The sequence below is a fragment of the Acomys russatus genome, chromosome 22 (assembly GCF_903995435.1).
Source record: "Acomys russatus chromosome 22, mAcoRus1.1, whole genome shotgun sequence".
Lineage (NCBI taxonomy): Eukaryota > Metazoa > Chordata > Mammalia > Rodentia > Muridae > Acomys > Acomys russatus.
The window spans coordinates 16,807,277-16,825,841 of record NC_067158.1 but is presented as its reverse complement, the minus strand read 5'-3'; the positions used below and the strand labels follow the sequence as shown (position 1 = coordinate 16,825,841).

Genomic DNA, 18,565 nt, shown 5'->3' with positions numbered 1-18,565 from the left:
ATAAAATAGCACAAAATCCAACACAACAGAAGAAAGGCAAGATACAACAAGCAGAAGGAAGAGAGTCCAAGAAAGGCATAAGAAACAGATATAGACACAGAGAACCACGTGCTCCTTCGCATAGTCGTGAGTCTGACAAAAACACAAAACCAGAAACCATATATGCGAAGGAGTAGTAGGGTAAAAAAGGGAGAAAGAAAAAAAAAAAAAAGGATAGACTAGATAGTGCACAGGAGTAGAGACTTTGGGGCACTTAGTCCTAAATGGGATGCTTTCATCAAATTCCCAGAGGGCTCAGGGAACTATGGAAGAGAAGGCAGAAAGATGGTCAGAGCCAGAGGTGACGGATGGTCACAGTGTCTTCCAGACACAACAGGTCTGATGGACATATGAAGTCACAGAGACTGGGATAACATGCATATGGCCCACATTATCCAAACAAGATGGATGCCAGTGCTGAGATGGGGAAGTAGACACAGGTCTCATTCCCAACTAAGAGCCTATCTTCAATTAACAACCACTTGCAAACAAAGTTTCTCCAAAGGTCTTATTGGTATACATTTGCATTTCTTGTTTTGAAAGGTTTTTCTTCAGTTCACTTTCTCATTTCTGATTTGACTATTTGCTTTAACTTTTGAGTAAAAAATATATTACAGATACTAGTCTGTTGACAGAGTAATAACTGGCAAAGATTTTCTTCTATTCTATTGGCTCTGTTAATTGCTTCTTTGTTGTGGAGTGGCCCTTTAACTTCATGCAATTCCATTTGCCCTTCTCGCTATTATTTTCTGAGCTTTTGTGCTCCTGACAGAAAGCCATTGCCTCTGCATATATATTGAAGTGTTTGCTTCTGGTAGGAGATGGACATTAGGAGTCTACTTCCAGTCTTTACCTGTAAGCATCTGTTTCCGTCCATTTCCTGGGGAGGCTAATTTCTGTCCAAGATAAGTTTTTATACCATCTTTGTTGGGAATCATGTGGCTGTAGCTATAGCTATGTTGGTTCATTTTTGGTTCCTTTGGGCAATTGCATTGATATGTCTGTCTGTTTTGTGCCTGTATTAGGTGTTTTTTTTATTGTTACTCTGTCATATAATTAAAAATTTAATATTGTGATAGCTCCAAAGTGCTACTTTTTTCCTCAGGGTGGCTTTGGCTATTTGGAATTTTTTGAAGTCACTAAGGAGTTTTTAAAATTAAAAAAAAATATTTCTGTGAAAAAGGCCATTGGCATTTTAGTGGAGATTACATTGAATCTGTAGGTTGTCCTCAGTTATACAGACACATCCATGATATTAATTCTGGCAATCCATGAACACAGGAGTCTGTCTTTGAATAATATCCTGCTAAGTTTCTTTCTTTGGTGTTTTCAAGTTTTTTTTATTGTAGTTATCTTTTATGTTTTTCCTAGGTGGTGTTAAGTGCTAGTGTGAGTGGGATTGATTGTCTCGTTTCATTCTAAGCATGTTTCTATATAGAGAAGCCATTGAAATTAGTATGTTGCATTTTGTCCAGATACCTTGCTTACTAGAGCTAAAACTGTTCTAGTGGTGTCTTTAGGGCAATTGAAGTATAATGTTGCTTGGTAGAGGTGATTTGGCTTTTTTCTTTCTTATTTGTGTGTAATTTATTTTCTTTTCTTTATTTTTTCTTCTTTCCTTAAGCTACTATTCCACCAGTGGATTATGCAAGCAGATACATTATAGATTTCAGGGTTACTTTACACAGGATGATTTTTTTGAAGGTTTCATCTGTTTACCTGTAAATTTCATGATTATTTTTGAACAAGTGAATAATATTCCATTGTTTAAATGATCCATGTTTCCCTAATCTGTTCATCTGTTGATGGGTTTCTAGGCTATTTCCAGTTTCTGGAAGTGAACATATATTAAATGAATTCAATTTAGCTGCTAGCCAGACAGCATGCCATGTGGAAGGGCAGTGGTGGTTAAAGTGGGGTTTTAAAGGCGGGCATCAGAAAGGTGTGCATTACCACCATCCATGGAATCCACAGCTGGGCAGCAAAATTGTTTTACTTCCCTCAGCTTTTTTCCTTTCCTACTATATAGTAATAAATAAAAAGAACATTTCATACCTTTACCATAGTGATAAGCAAGTTTTACAGAGGCAAAAGCTGCTGTCAATACCTCACAGCCCATCAGCCTTCTCTTATCTCACCTGCAGGCCACTAGAATTGTCTCGGCATTCCAGAGCCAAAAGTCAATGGCTCTTAAGGGACTCCTGGCTCCATAGAAAGTTTCTTTAGTCATCACTGGGGACCTGTGCTAATTATTACTCAGTTCTGAGCACTTTAATGTGTGGGATAGAGCAGTTCATTTCTGGGCAGGTAAAAACACAGAGCTATCAGCTTAGGGCTGGCTTTCATGTCTCCACAGTATATCATATAGATGTCTGACAACTAAATTCATTTTTATCAATGTATCCCTGGCTTTCCAGTTATTTATTTCTTTACCCTGAATAATCTACTGGCTAATAAGAATGGGATATTGAAATTACCCATTAGTACTCATCCAGACCTGTTTTTACCTTTATGTTCAAAAGTTTGTTTTATGCAATTAGGTAATCTAATATTCAATTCATATCTATTTATAATCATTTTGTCTTTGTGAAGGACTGTTGCATTTGTTAGACTCCCATGACCTTTATCATTTCTGACTAACATAGGCTTGGATATATGCTTTCCTAGGTATGAGCATAGAAACCTGTACTTAGTTTTAAATTTCTTTCACTTGGAATATCATTTTATATCATTTACCTTTAGTCTTTCTGTTTGCAAGTGAGGTGAGATTTTTTTTTTAAATAGAGAAAGTAATTGGATTTTTTTCTTAAACGATCTAGCCAGTCACCAGTCTACATTTAAGATTACTATTGAGAGTAATTTAACTTCTCCTTCCTGAGAGGCTTGCTGAATTAATAAAACTTGAGTATCATTTGTTACCGATTCTCCCAGTGAAATTTACTCATTGCTGACCTACTATGCTTGTGTCTGTTTCTTGGTCTTCTGTTTCCTATTCTGTTTGGTTTCTTCTGTAGTTGCTGGTTTTGTTTAGCAGTTGTTTAGTTTAAGATTATGATAGATTTTTCTTTATCCTTTATTTTCAAAGGATAACTTTGTTAGATTTAGTAGTCCTGTAAATAGTTATTTTGTTTCAGGGCTTGAAATATATTAGGCCATATTCTCCTGGAATTTAAATTCTTTGCTGAGAAGTAAGCTGTTAACTTGGTACTTCTTGCTGGTGTTTTGAGCATTCTTTCTTACTTCTCTATTCTTGGTATTTTAACTTTAATATGACACAGGGAGGGTTTTCCATGTCTATTAGTGTTTCTAAATTCCTCATATAATTTATGTCCCAGAAGTCTTTGTTTTGGTTTCTTTTCTTTGTTGCTATATGACTATATTAATTCTGAACCCAGCCTTCAATCTCTTGTGTTCCTCCTTTTGCCTATTCTAGTCCATTGGTGCTGTTTTCTATTGAGATTTTTGGTTTATTAACTGAGTTTTTCATTTCTAAAACTTCTGTATATTTTGTTTAAGACTCTCTGTCTGTTTGTTGACTTCCTGTCTAGGTTGTTATCTTTCTCATCCAGGTCTTGAATTGACTTCTTTCATCTGTTTGAATCTTGTTTAATGCCTGTTCACAGACATAAGGATAGGTCATGAGGCTTTGCTTGACAAAGTGCTAAAGATGTCCAGCTGATAACCACTGCCCTTAAATATTATGTATGGTCCAGGTGTAATTTTGTCTAGCAATCTGCTTTTTCTCCTAAAACTGTCTATTTTCTTTTCTCAGCCCTAATGAAAATCATACATGGAAAACTTTTTCCCACAGAGAATGTTGAAAGAGGGCATCTGATCAAAGGCTTAAGACAATGATAGAGGGTTTTTTGTTGTTGTTGGTTTTTTTTGTTGTTGTTGTTTTGTTTTGCTCTGACTGTGAGCACCTAAGCAGAAACTGCATAAAAGAAAGTTAAGACTTACGTAACAGTACCTGGCTAGATACTGTTAGCCATAGAAAGGTTTTGTTAGAATCTATTGCTTTGAGAGAAATAGAAGGTGGGCTTGGAATGTCATACTTCACAGATATTTTACAAGAGGGGACCCCCTTGACAGCTAGCCTAGGTTTGGGTAGCACACCTATTGGTTTGGGACTGGGAATAAGTCAAGTTTCTCTTTATTAGAGAACATTTAGCTCATACTATGTTGCTGTGACCATCTTGTAAACACAATGGCTTGAGCCTGGAGAATTTATAATTAAATTTTCCCAAGTATTGTTTAAGAAATAATAATCAGGTTATGCTGACCATTGCTTGGAAATTGATTTTTGATGTATGCTTTATTATAGGTTATATAGAACTATTTGTATTTTCTTGTTAGATTGTTCTCTTGCTTTGTTATCTTTAAAAAAATTTTTTATTAATTTATTCATATTACATTTAAATTGTTATCCCATCACTGTATCCTCCCATTCCTCCCTCCCTCCCATTTTCCCCTTGCTCCCCTCCCCTATGACTCTGACTGAGGGGGGGGCACCTCCCCCTGTATATGCTCATATGGTATCAAGTCTCTTCTTGGTAGCCTGCTATCTTTCCTCTGAGTGCCACCAGGCCTCTCCATCCCGGGGACATGGTCAAATATGGGATACCAGAGTTCGTGTGAAAGTCAGACCCCAGTATCCACTTAACTGTGGAGAATGTCCTGTCCATTGGCTAGATCTTGGTAGGGGTTCGAAGTTTACTGCATGTATTGTCTTTGGCTGGTGCCATAGTTTGAACAGGATTCCCGGACAAAGATCTGTCCATCATAATGTTCTTCTTGTAGGTTTCTAGGACTCTCTGGATCCTTCTATTTCCCCATTCTTACATGCTTCTCTTACCTAGAGTCCCAATAGGAAGTTTTCCCCTCTGTCCCACTTTCCTGGTAAGTGAAGACTTTCATGGGATATATCCCTTCGGCTAGTGTCCAGATATAAGTGAGTATATATCATTTGACTCTTTCTGCTTCTGAGTTAACTCACTCATTATGATCATTTCTAGTTCAATCCATTTGTCCACAAATTTCAGGATTTCCCTGTTTTTAATAGCTGAGTAGTATTCCATAGTGTAAATGTACCACAGTTTCTTTATCCACCCTTCTACTGAGGGATACTTAGGCTGTTTCCAGGTTCTGGCTATTATGAATAAGGCTGCTATGAACATGGTTGAGCAAATGTTCTTGTTGTGTGATGGAGCATCTTCTGGGTATATTCCAAGGAGTGGAATAACTGGGTCTTGAGGAAGCCCTATTCCCAGTTTTCTGAGATAATGCCAGATAGATTTCCAAAGTGGCTGTACTAGTTTGCATTCCCGCCAGCAATGAAGGAGTGTTCCTCTCTCCATATCCTTGCCAGTTTGTGGTGTCACCTAAGTTTTTGATCTTAGTCATTCTGATGGGTATAAGATGGAATCTCAGAGTTGTTTTGATTTGCATTTCTCTGATGACTAAGGACATTGAGCATTTCTTTAAGTGTTTCTCAGCCATTCAATATTCGTCTGTTGAGAATTCTCTGTTTAGTCTGAGCCTCATTTCTCAATTGGGTTATTCAGTTTGGTGGTGTTTAATTTCTTGAGTTCTTTATATATTTTGGACATTAGACCTTTGTCAGATGGAGGGGTGGTGAAGATCCTTTCCCAGTCTATAGGCTGTCGCTTTGTTTGTTGACAGTGTCTCCTGCCTTACAGAAGCTTCTCAGCCTCATGAGATCCAATTTATTAATTGTTGACCTTAAAGCCTGGGCTATTGGAGTTCTGTTCAGGAAGTTGTCTCCGGTGCCAATGTGTTCCAGGCTCCTCCCCACTTTTTCTTCTAACTGACTTAGTGTCTCTGGTTTTATGTTGAGGTCTTTGATACACTTGGATTTGAAATCAGTGGTAAGAGGACAGTTCATAGCATTAAGTACCTTTGTAAAGAACTTGGATTCATTTCTGGGTTTTCGATTCAATTCCATTGATCAACCAGCCTATTGCTGTGCCAGTACCATGCTGTTTTAATTACTGTTGCTTTATAGAACAGCTTGAGATCAGGTATGGAGAGTCCTCTGGAGGATCTTTTATTGTACAAGATTGTTTTAGCTATTCTGGGTTTTTTGTTTTTCCATATGAAGTTCAGAATTGAACTTTCAATGTCTTTAAAAAATTGTGTAGGTATTTTGATAGGGATTGCATAGAATCTGTAAATTGCTTTTGGTAAGATGGTCATTTTTACTATGTTAATTCTCCCGATCCACGAGCAAGGAAGATCATTCCATCTTCTAATGTCATCTTCAACCTTTTTCTTCAGAGTTTTGAATGTTTTTTCAAACAAGTCCTTCACTTGCTTGGTTAGAGTAACTCCTAAATATTTTAAATTACTTGTGGCTAATGTGACGGGTGTATTTTTCCTAATTTCTTCCTCTGCATGATTGTCATTTGTATATAGGAAGGCTACTGACTTTTTAGAGTTAAATTTGTATCCAGCCAATTTGCTGAAAGTGTAGATCAGCTGTAGTAGTTCTCTGGCTGAGTTTTTGGGGTCACTTATGTACACTATCATATCATCTGCAAATAGAGATAATTTGACTTCCTCTTTTCCTAATTGGATCCCCTTGATCTCCTTTTGTTGTCTTATTGCTCTGGCTAGAACTTCGAGTACTATATTGAAGAGATATGGAGAGAGTGGGCAGCCTTGCCTTGTTCCCGATTTTAGAGGAATTTCCTTGAGTATCTCACCATTTAATTTGATTTTGGCTGTTGGATTGCTGTATATAGCCTTTATTATGTTGAGGTATGTGAGTTGTATCCCTGATCTCTCCAAAACTTTTAGCATGAATGGGTGTTGGATTTTATTAAATGCTTTCTCTGCATCTAAGGAGTTGATCATGTGGTTTTTTATTTTCAGTTTGTTTATATGGTGGATTACATTGATGGATTTCTGTATATCAAGCCATCCTTGCATGCCTGTAATGAAGCCTACCTGGTCATGGTGAATGATATCTTTGATGTGTTCCTGTATTCGTTTTGCAAGTATTTTATTTAGTATTTTTGCATCAATGTTCATAAGAGAAATTGGTCTGAAATTCTCTTTCTTTGTTGGGTCTTTGTGAGGTTTAGGTATCAATGTGACTATGGCCTCATAGAATGAATTTGGTAATTTTCCATCCACTTCTATCTTTTGGAGTCGCTTGTAGAGTATCAATATTAGCTCGCCCTTGAAGGTCTGGTAGAACTCTGCACTGAAACCATCTGGCCCTGGGCTTTTTTTTTTTTTTTTGGTTTGGAGACTATCATGATTGCTTCTATTTCTGTAGGGGAAATGGGACTATTTAGGTTGTTTATCTGTTCTTAACTCAATTTTGGCAAGTGGATTGATCAAGAAAATCGTCCATTTCCCTTATATTTTCAAATTTTGTGTCATATATGCCTTCGAAGTAGGATCTTATGATTCTTTGTATTTCTTCAGTGTCTGTTGTTATGTTCCCTTTTTCATGTCTGATTTTGTTGATTTGGATACTGTCTCTCTGCCTTTTAGTTAGTTTGGCTAATGGCTTGTCTATCTTGTTGATTTTCTCAAAGAACCAGCTCTTGGTTTTGTTGATTCTTTGGACTGTTTTCTTAGTTTCTAATTTATTGATTTCAGCCCCGAGTTTGATTATTTCCAGTCGTCTACTCCTTTTGGGTGTTTCTGCTTCTTTTTTTTTCTAGGGCTTCCAGCTGTGTCGTTAAGTTGCTTATGTGCGATGTTTCCAATTTCTTTTTTTTTTAATTAATTTTTTATTAATTTATTCTTGTTACATCTCAGTGTTTATCCCATCCCTTGTATCCTCTCATTCCTCCCCCCCATTTTTCCATTATTCCCCTCCCCTATGACTGTTCCTGAGGGGGATTACGTCCCCCTATATATTCTCATAGGGTATCAAGTCTCTTCTTGGCTACTTGCTGTCCTTCCGCTGAGTGCCACCAGGTCTCCCCCTCCAGGGGACATGGTCAAATGTGAGGCACCAGAGTATGTGAGAAAGTCATATCCCACTCTCCACTCAACTGTGGAGAATGTTCTGACCATTGGCTAGATCTGAGTAGGGGTTTAAAGTTTACCTCCTATATTGTCCTTGGCTGGTGCCTTAGTTTGAGCGGGACCCCTGGGCCAAAATCTGCCTATCATATTGTTCTACTTGTAGGTTTCTAGGACCCTCTGTATCCTTTTATTTTGCTATTCTCCCATGCGTCTCTCATTTAGAGTCCCAATAGGATGCCCTCCCCTCTATCCCAGTTTCCTGGTAAGTGAAGGCTTTCGTGGGACATGCCCCTTGGGCTAGTATGCAGATATAAGTGAGTATATACCATTTGATTCTTTCTGCTTCTGGGTTAACTCACTCATTATGATAATTTCTAGCTCAATCCATTTATCCACAAATTTCGGGAATTCCTTGTTTTTAATAGCTGAGTAGTATTCCATAGTGTATATGTACCACAGTTTCTTTATCCACTCTTCTACTAAGGGACACTTAGACTGTTTCCATGTTCTGGCTATTATGAATAAGGCTGCTATGAACATGGCTGAGCAAATTTTCTTGTTGTGTGATGGAGCATCTTCTGGGTATATTCCAAGGAGTGGAATAGCTGGGTCTTGAGGAAGCCCTATTCCCATTTTTCTGAGATAGCACCAGATAGATTTCCAAAGTGGCTGTACTAGTTTGCATTCGCACCAGCAATGAAGGAGTGTTCCTCTCTCCCCACATCCTCGCCAGCATGTGGTGTCGCTTGAATTTTTGATCTTAGCCATTCTGATGGGTGTAAGATGGAATCTCAGAGTTGTTTTGATTTGCATTTCCCTGATGACTAAGGAGGTTGAGCATTTCTTTAAATGTTTCTCAGCCATTTGATACTCCTCTGTTGAGAATTCTCTGTTTACTTGCAAGCCCCATTTCTCAATTGGGTTATTCAGTTTGGTGGTGCTTAATTTCTTGAGTTCTTTATATATTTTGGATAATAGACCTTTGTCAGATATAGGGTTGGTGAAGATTTTTTCCCACTCTGTAGGCTGTCGCTTTGTTCTCTTGACAGTGTCTCCTGCCTTACAGAAGCTTCTCAGCCTCATGAGGTCCCATTTATTAATGGTTGACATTAAGGCCTGGAATGTTGGTGTTCTGTTCAGGAAGTTGTCTCCTGTGCCAATATGTTCCAGGCTCTTTCCCACTTTTTCCTCTAAGTGGCTTAGTGTCTCTGGTTTTATGTTGAGGTCTTTAATCCACTTGCATTTGAGTTTTGTGCAAGGTGACAAATATGGGTCCAGTTTCATTTTTTTACACATAGACCTCCAGTTAGACCAGCACCATTTGTTGAAGATGCTATCCTTTTTCCATTGAACGGATTTGGCTTCTTTGTCAAAAATCAAGTGACCATATGTGTGTGGATTCATATCTGGGTCTTTGATCTGATTCCACTGATCAACCAGCCTGTTGCTGTGCCAGTACCATGCTGTTTTAATTACTATTGCTTTATAGTACAGTTTGAGATCAGGTATGGAGATTCCTCTGGAGCACCTTTTATTGTACAAGATTGTTTTAGCTATTCTGGGTTTTTTGTTTTTCCATATGAAGTTCAGAATTGAACTTTCAATGTCTTTAAAAAATTGTGTAGTTATTTTGATAGGGATTGCATTGAATCTGTAGATTGCTTTTGGTAGGATGGCCATTTTTACTATGTTAATTCTCCCGATCCATGAGCAAGGAAGATCATGCCATCTTCTCAGGTCATCTTCAATCTCTTTCTTCAGAGTTTTGAAATTTTTTTCATACAAGTCCTTCACTTGCTTCGTTAGGGTAATTCCTAGATATTTTATATTGCTTGTGGCTAATGTGAAGGGTGTGGTTTTCCTAATTTCTTCCTCTGCAAGCTTGTCATTTGTGTATAGGAAGGCTACAGACTTTTTTGAGTTAATTTGGTATCCAGCCAATTTGCTGAAGGTGTTTATCAGCTGTAGGAGTTCTCTGGTGGAATTTTGAGGGGCACTTATGTACACTATCATATCATCTGCAAATAGGGATAATTTGACTTCCTTCTTTCTCATTTGGATACCCTTGATCTCCTTTTGTTGTCTTATTGCTCTGGCTAGAACTTCGAGTACTATATTGAAGAGATATGGAGAGAGTGGGCAGCCTTGCCTTGTTCCCAATTTTAGAGGAGTTTCCTTGAATATCTCACCATTTACTTTGATTTTGGCTATTGGCTTGCTGTATATAGCCTTTATTATGTTGAGGAAAGTGCCTTGTATCCCCGATCTCTCCAAAACTTTAAACATGAATGGGTGTTGAATTTTATCAAATGCTTTCTCTGCATCCAAGGAGATGATCATGTGGTTTTTTATTTTCTGTTTGTTTATATGGTGGATTACGTTGATGGATTTCCGTATATTAAACCATCCCTGCATGCCTGGAATGAAGCCTACTTGGTCATGATGAATGATATCTTTGATGTGTTCCTGTATTCGTTTTGCAAGTATTTTATTTAGTATTTTTGCATCTATGTTCATAAGAGTAATTGGTCTGAAATTCTCTTTCTTTGTTGAGTGTTTGTGAGGTTTATGTATCAATGAGACTATGGCCTCATAGAATGAATTTGGTAATTTTCCATCCATTTCTATCTTTTGGAGTAGCTTGAAGAGTATCAGTATTAGCTCGCACTTGAAGGTCTGGTAGAATTCTGCACTGAAACCATCTGGCCCTGGGCTTTCTTTGGTTGGGAGACCATCGATGATTGCTTCTATTTCTATAGGGGAAATGGGACTATTTAGCTTGTTTATCTGTTCTTCATTCAACTTTGGCAAGTGAAATTGATCAAGAAAATCATCCATTTTCCTTAGATTTTCAAATTTTGTGGCATATAAGCCTTCAAAGTAGGATCTTATGATTCTTTGTATTTCTTTTTTTTTTTGTTTTGTTTAATATTTTTTATTAATTTATTCTTGTTTTTTTTTTAATTTTTTTTATTAATTTATTCATGTTACATCTCAATGTTTATCCCATCCCTTGTATCCTCCCATTCCTCCCCCCCCCATTTTCCCATTATTCCCCTCCCCTATGACTGTTCTTGAGGGGGATTACATCCCCCTATATATTCTCCTAGGGTATCAAGTCTCTTCTTGGCTACTTGCTGTCCTTCCTCTGAGTGCTACCAGGTCTCCCCCTCCAGGGGACATGGTCAAATGTGAGGCACCAGAGTACGTGAGAAAGTCGTATCACACTCTCCACTCAACTGTGGAGAATATTCTGACCATTGGCTAGATCTGGGAAGGGGTTTAAAGTTTACCTCCTGTATTGTCCTTGGCTGGTGCCTTAGTTTGAGCGGGACCCCTGGGCCCAAATCTGCCTATCATATTGTTCTACTTTTAGATTTCTAGGACCCTCTGGATCCTTCTATTTTGCTGTTCTCCTATGCGTCTCTCATTTAGAGTCCCAATAGGATGCCTTCCCCTCTGTCCCAGTTTCCTCGTAAGTGAAGGCTTTCGTGGGACATGCCCCTTGGGCTAGTATGCAGATATAAATGAGTATATACCATTTGATTCTTTCTGCTTCTGGGTTAACTCACTCATTATGATCATTTCTAGCTCAATCCATTTATCCACAAATTTCGGGAATTCCTTGTTTTTAATAGCTGAGTAGTATTCCATAGTGTATATGTACCACAGTTTCTTTATCCACTCTTCTACTGAGGGACACTTAGGCTGTTTCCATGTTCTGGCTATTATGAATAAGGCTGCTATGAACATGGCTGAGCAAATTATCTTGTTGTGTGCTGGAGCATCTTCTGGGTATATTCCAAGGAATGGAATAGCTGGATCTTGAGGAAGCCCTATTCCCATTTTTCTAAGATAGCACCAGATAGATTTCCAAAGTGGCTGTACTAGTTTGCATTCGCACCAGCAATGAAGGAGTGTTCCTCTCTCCCCACATCCTCGCCAGCATGTGGTGTCGCTTGAATTTTTGATCTTAGCCATTCTGATGGGTGTAAGATGGAATCTCAGAGTTGTTTTGATTTGCATTTCCCTGATGACTAAGGAGGTTGAGCATTTCTTTAAGTGTTTCTCAGCCATTTGATACTCCTCTGTTGAGAATTCTCTGTTTAGTTCCAAGCCCCATTTCTCAATTGGGTTATTCGGTTTGGTGGTGTTTAATTTCTTGAGTTCTTTATATATTTTGGATATTAGACCTTTGTCAGATGTAGGGTTGGTGAAGATTTTTTCCCACTCTGTAGGCTGTCGCTTTGTTCTCTTGACAGTGTCTCCTGCCTTACAGAAGCTTCTCAGCCTCATGAGGTCCCATTTATTAATGGTTGACATTAAGGCCTGGAATGTTGGTGTTCTGTTCAGGAAGTTGTCTCCTGTGCCAATATGTTCCAGGCTCTTTCCCACTTTTTCCTCTAAGTGGCTTAGTGTCTCTGGTTTTATGTTGAGGTCTTTAATCCACTTGCATTTGAGTTTTGTGCAAGGTGACAAATATGGGTCCAGTTTCATTTTTTTACACATAGACCTCCAGTTAGACCAGCACCATTTGTTGTTTCTTCATTTTCATTGAATTTCAGAAACTCCTTGATTTCTTTCTTTATTTCTTCCCTGACCCAGTTTTCATTTAGCAGAGAGTTGTTTAGTTTCCACGTACATGTAGGCTTTTTGTTATTTCTGTTGTTGTTGAATTGCAGCCTCAGAGCCTGGTGATCTGATAGGAAACAAGGTATTATTTCAATCCTCTTATATCTGTTGAGACTTGTTTTGTGACCTACGATGTGATCAATTTTGGAGAAGGTTCCATGGGGTGCAGAGAGGAAGGTATATTCTTTCTCGTTTGGGTGAAAGGTTCTATAGATATCTGTTAGACCCATTTGACCCATGGCATTGGTTAATGATGTTATTTCTCAGCTTAGTTTCTGTTTCAATGACTTATCCTTCAGTGAGAGTGGGGTGTTGAAGTCTCCCACTATTATTGTGTGGGGATCAATGTGTAGTTCAAGCTTTTTTTAGGAGATCTTTTACAAATGTGGGTGCCCTTGTATTGGGAGCATAGATGTTCAGAATTGTGATGTCATCTTGGTTGACTTTACCTTTGATGAGTATGAAGTGTCCTTCCTCATCCCTTTTGATTAATTTTGGTTGAAAGTCTATTTTGTTCAATACTAAAATGGCCATGCCTGCTTGCTTCTTGTGACCATTTGCTTGGAATATTTTTTTCCAACCTTTTACCCTGAGGTAATGCCTTTCATTATGGGTGAGATGTGTTTCTTGAATGCAGAAGAATGTTGGATCTTGTTTTTGTACCCATTCAGTTAGTCTGTGTCTTTTTATTGGAGAATTGAGGCCATTGATGTTGAGAGATATTAATGACCAGTGACTTTTAGGAGTCTTAATTTTGATGTTGTTTCCAGTAGAGCATTTGTGTAGTTGTGTTTTTGACATGGGATAGTTATCTATTTCCTGGGTAGTTTTGGTTGTAACTTGACCCTTTGGGATGGAGTTTTCCTTCTAGTACCTTCTGTAAAGCTGGATTTGTGGATAGGTACTCTTTGAATTTATTTTTGTCATGGAATATTTTGTTTTCTCCATCAATGGTTATTGATAATTTTGCTGGGTAAAGTAGTCTGGCCTGGCATCTGTGGTCTCTTAGGGTTTGCAGGATCTCTGTCCAGGCCCTTCTGGCTTTTATGGTCTCTGCTGAGAAGTCCGGTCTAATTCTGATAGGTTTACCATTAAATGTTATTTGCCCCTTTTCCCTTGCAGCTTTTAATATTTTTTCTTTGTTCTGCATGTTTTGTGTTTTGATTATTATGTGGCGGGCAGTTTTTCTTTTCTGGTCAATTCTATTTGGTGTTCTGTAGGCCTCTTGTATGTTTATAGGCATTTCTTTCTTTAGATTGGGGAAATTTTCTTCTATGATTTTGTTGAGAATAGTTTCTGGGCCCTGGAGTCTGATGTCTTCTCTTTCTTCAATGCCTATTATCCTCAAATTTCTTCTTTTCATGGTGTACTTAATTTCTTGGATGTTTTGTGTCAGGAGTTTTCCAAATTTGGCATTTTCTTTAATGGTTGATTCAATCAATATCTGTGATTGTATCTTCTAGACCTGAGATTCGTTCTTCCATCTCTTGGATTCTGTTAGAAAAGCTCACCTCTGTGTTGCTCGCCTTCTTCTCTGAGGTCTCATGTTCTCGTTTTTCTTCTGTCTGTGTGTTTATCGTTGAATCCATTTTCATTTTCAGATCTTGAACTGATTTTTTGATTTCTTTCATCTGATTTTTTGTATATTCCTGAGTTTCTCCCATTGCCTCTTTATAGGTCTTCAGAGCTTGAACCGTTTTATTTCTTTCTTTCATCTGGTTGTTTGCATTTTCCTGCAATTTTTCCAGTTCCACTCTATGTGCTTCTTTTATGTCTCTCACCTGTTTGTCTGCGTCTTCCTGCATTTGATTACGAATTTTATTTGTTTCCTCCATTATCATCCTCATTACTAAGGATTTGAGGTCATTTTCTTGTATTTCTATTGTATTTGAGTTCTCTGGGTTGTTTTCTTTCGGATAGCTGGAAACTGGCGACGCCATGTTGTTTTGGGGTTTGTTGCATATGCTCTTTCGTTGTCCTTTAGACATCTTGCCATCTTTGTTTTTGTTGGGAAGCTTCCAGAGTTGGATGGAGGGTGTCTGACGATAGATTCACTTGTTTTCTCATGATTTCCCTAGGCTGGGAGCTCAAAGCTTCACTGGTGTGGATGTTAGGTGGTTAGCCCTGTTGTTCTGGTCTCTCACAGCCAGTGATCTTCAGCCCCCCTGTGCTGTGGATCCTGCAATTGTTCTGGGTCTCTGAATGAGCATTGGGTCAGGCCAAGGTATCCACACCCTTCTGTGTTCCCTGCCAAGTCCAGCCAGGAACACTGGGCCCGAACCACGGGCTGAACTCAGCTAGATTCTCAGGGCCTGAACCATCTGCCGAGCTCAGCTAGGGATTCTGGGCCCAAAATGCACACAGGGTCCAGCCAGAATTTTTGGGCTGGGACTACACACCAAGCTCCGCTAGGGCCTTTTGGCCCAAAGTGCGTGCTGTGGTCAGTTATTGACTCAGCGCCCGAACTGACCACCAATCTCAGCCAAGAATTCTGGATTCAAACTGCACACTGTGTCCAACCATAGTCTTAGAGCTGGTGGAACCGAGCGCTCTGTCCTGCCTGCGCCACAGCAGGAGAACTGCGGCTGCTCTGAGTTAGCGCCAATGGTGGAACCAAGTGCTCCGCCCAGACAGTGTCACTGCAGGGGAGCTGCCGCTGAGCTGAGGTGGCGCCTAGGTTGGAACTGAGTGCTCGGCCAAGCCTGCGCCACAGCAGGAGAACTGTGGCTGCTCTGAGTTAGCGCCGGTGGTGGAACCAAGTGCTCCGCACAGACTGTGTCACCGCAGGGGAGCTGCCGCTGAGCTGAGGTGCTGCCTAGTGTGGAGCTGCGCGCTCCACTAAGCCTGTGCCACAGCAGGGGAGCTGTGGCCGAAGCTGAGTTAGTGCCTTGGGCAGAATTGCTTGCTGGGCTGGGCCAGTACCCGGGGTCTGGGGCCGAACTGTCCGCTGAGTTCAGTCTGGGTCCGAAGGCTCCAAGCGACCCAAATCCTGCCCCGAGTCCCCTCTCCCGCAGCTACTCCCACCAGCCACCACACCAATCGCCTCCACCGGAAGGCTATGAGCTGCAAACCTCAGCCACCGCTGCTGGTGCCGCTGGTGCTGCTGCCTCTGCCGCTGCCACTGCCACTCCGATCAGAGAAAATCCACGCTTCTTCCGTGTGCAGGGGCACGCAGGTCCTCCGCACCCTGGTCCCTCCGAACCGTGGAGCACTCCCGCTGCTGTGATGTTCGGACCTCGGTGTTCCTGGCTCAGAAATCTGTGCAATTCCCTGAATTGTTCACTGGAGCCTCCAAACGCGGTCCACACTGCTCGCCGCCATCTTGGATCCTCCCATTTTTTCTCCAATTTCTTTTTAAAGGCACTTAGTGCTATGAATTTTTCTTTTAGCACTGCTTTCAATGTATCCCAGAAATTTGGGTACATTGTTTCTTAATTTTTATTTAATTTCAGGAAGTCCTTAATTTCTTTCTTTATTTTTTCTCTGACCCAGATTAAGTAGAGAGTTGTTTACTTTCCATGTACGTGTAGGCTTTTTGTTATTTCTGTTGTTGAAGTGCATCCTTAAGACCACGGTGATCTGATAGGATACAAGGTATTATTTCAGTCCTCTTGTATCTGTTGAGGCTTGCTTTGTGACCTACAGTGTGATCAATTTTGAAAAAGGTTCCATGGGGTGCAGAGAAGAAGGTATATTGCTTTTTGTTTGGGTGAAAGGTTCTGTAGATATCTGTTCGATCCATTTGACCCATGGCATTGGTTAATGATGTTATTTCTCGGCTTAGTTTCTGTTTCAATGACTTACCCTTCAGTGAGAGTGGGGTGTTGAAGTCTCCCACTATTACTGTGTGGGGATCTATGTGTGGTTTCAGCTTCATCAGCAGATCTTTTACAAATGTGGGTGCCCTGTTTTGGGAGCATAGATGTTCAGAATTGTGATGTCATCTTGGTTGACTTTACCTTTGAGTATGAAGTGTCCTTCCTCATCCCTTTTGATTAATTTTCGTTGGAAGTCTATTTTGTTCGATATTAAAATGGCTACATCTGCTTGCTTCTTGTGACCATTTGCTTGGAATATTTTTTTTCCAACCTTTTACCCTGAGGTAATGCCTATCATTATGGGTGAGATGTGTTTCTTGAATGCAGAAGAATGTTGGATCTTGTTTATGCACCCATTCAGTTAGTCTGTGTCTTTTTATTGGAGAATTGAGACCATTGATGTTGAGAGATATTAATGACCAGTGACTGTTAAGAGTCTTAATTTTGATGTTGTTTCCAGTCAAGCGTTTGTGTCATTGTGTTTTTGTAATGGTGTCGTTCTCTATTTCCTGTGTAGTTTTGGTTGTAGTTTGTCCCTTTGGGATGGAGTTTTCCTTCTAGTACCTTCTGTAAAGCTGGATTTGTGGATAGGTACTGTTTGAATTTGTTTTCGTCATAGAATATTTTGTTTTCTCCATCAATGGTTATTGATAGTTTTGCTGGGTAAAGTAGTCTGGCCTGGCATCTGTGGTCTCTTAGAGTTTGCAGGATCTCTGTCCAGGTCCTTCTGCCTTTTATGGTCTCTGCTGAGAAGTCGGTTGTAATTCTGATAGTTTTGCCATTAAATGTTATTTGGCCCCTTTCCCTTGCAGCTTTTAATATTTTTTCTTTGTTCTGTATGTTTTGTGTTTTGATTATTATGTGACAGGCAGTTTTTCTTTTCTGGTCAATTCTATTTGGTGTTCTGTAGGCCTCTTGTATGTTTATAGGCATCTCTTTCTTTAGATTGGGGAAATTTTCTTCTATGATTTTGTTAAAAATAATTTCTGGGCCTTGGAGTCTGGCATCTTCTCTTTCCTCAATTCCTATTTTCCTCACATTTCTTCTTTTCATGGTGTCCTTGATTTCTTAGATGTTTTGTGTCAGGATTTTACCAGATTTAGAATTTTCTTTAATGGTTGCTTCCAAGATCTGTGATTGTATCTTCTAGACCTGAGATTTGTTCCTCCATCTCTTGGATTCTGTTAGACAGGCTTGCCTCTGTGTTGCTCACCTTTCTCTCTGAGCTCTCAAATTCTCGTTTTTCTTCTGTCTGTGTGTTTATCATTGAATCCATTTTCATCTTCAGATCTTGAACTGAAGGTGAACTTTATTTCTTTCATGTGATTGTTTGTATATTCCTGAATTTTTCCATTGCCTCTTTATAGGCCTTCAGAGCTTGAACAGTTTTATTGATTTCCTTCATCAAAAATATGGAATGCCTCACGAACTTGCGTGTCATCCCTGCACTGGGGCCCTGCTAATCTTCTCTGTATCATTCCAATTTTAGTATATGTGCTGCAGAAGCAAGCATGCTTTGTTATCTTCTTAATGCCCTATTGATTGTAAAAGATGAGAAAAAAAATCATGATGTATTCTGTAATGAAAAAATTGAACTTCATTTTAATAAAAGCCAAGGACAATACAGGCCATAAACGTCAAACCCCTACCCAGATCTAGCCAATGGACAGGACATTCTTCACAGTTGAGTGGAGAGTGGGGTATGACTTTCACACGAACTCTGGTGCCTCATATTTGACCATGTCCCCTGGATGGGGAGACCTGGTGGCACTCAGAGGAAGGAGAGCAGGCTACCAAGAAGATACCTGATACCCTATCAGCATATACAGGGGGAGGTAATCCTTCTCATTCACAGTCATAGGGGAGGGGAGTAAGGGGAAAATGGGAGGGAGGGAGGAATGGGAGGATACAAGGGATGGGGTAACCATTGAGATGTAACAAGAATAAATTAATAAAAAAGGAAAAAGAAAAAGAAAAAATACTGAGCTTGGCCCAAGGAGAAGGGAAAGCAAGTAACCGAATGAGAGAGTAAGCTACAGTGAGATGAGGAACAGCAAGAGGGATAGAAA

At 39.6% G+C, this 18,565-nt stretch overlaps 1 protein-coding gene and 1 non-coding gene across 2 annotated transcripts in view; one reads left to right on the top strand and one right to left on the bottom strand.

Moving 5' to 3' along the window:
• Zpbp (zona pellucida binding protein) overlaps positions 1-18,565 on the top strand; it is a 101,710-nt gene that overhangs the window by 10,567 nt on the left and 72,578 nt on the right. The window lies entirely within an intron of this gene.
• LOC127206077 (U6 spliceosomal RNA) lies at positions 17,903-18,005 on the bottom strand. Its single transcript, XR_007832764.1, has one exon. It is a non-coding gene; the product is annotated as a U6 spliceosomal RNA (small nuclear RNA).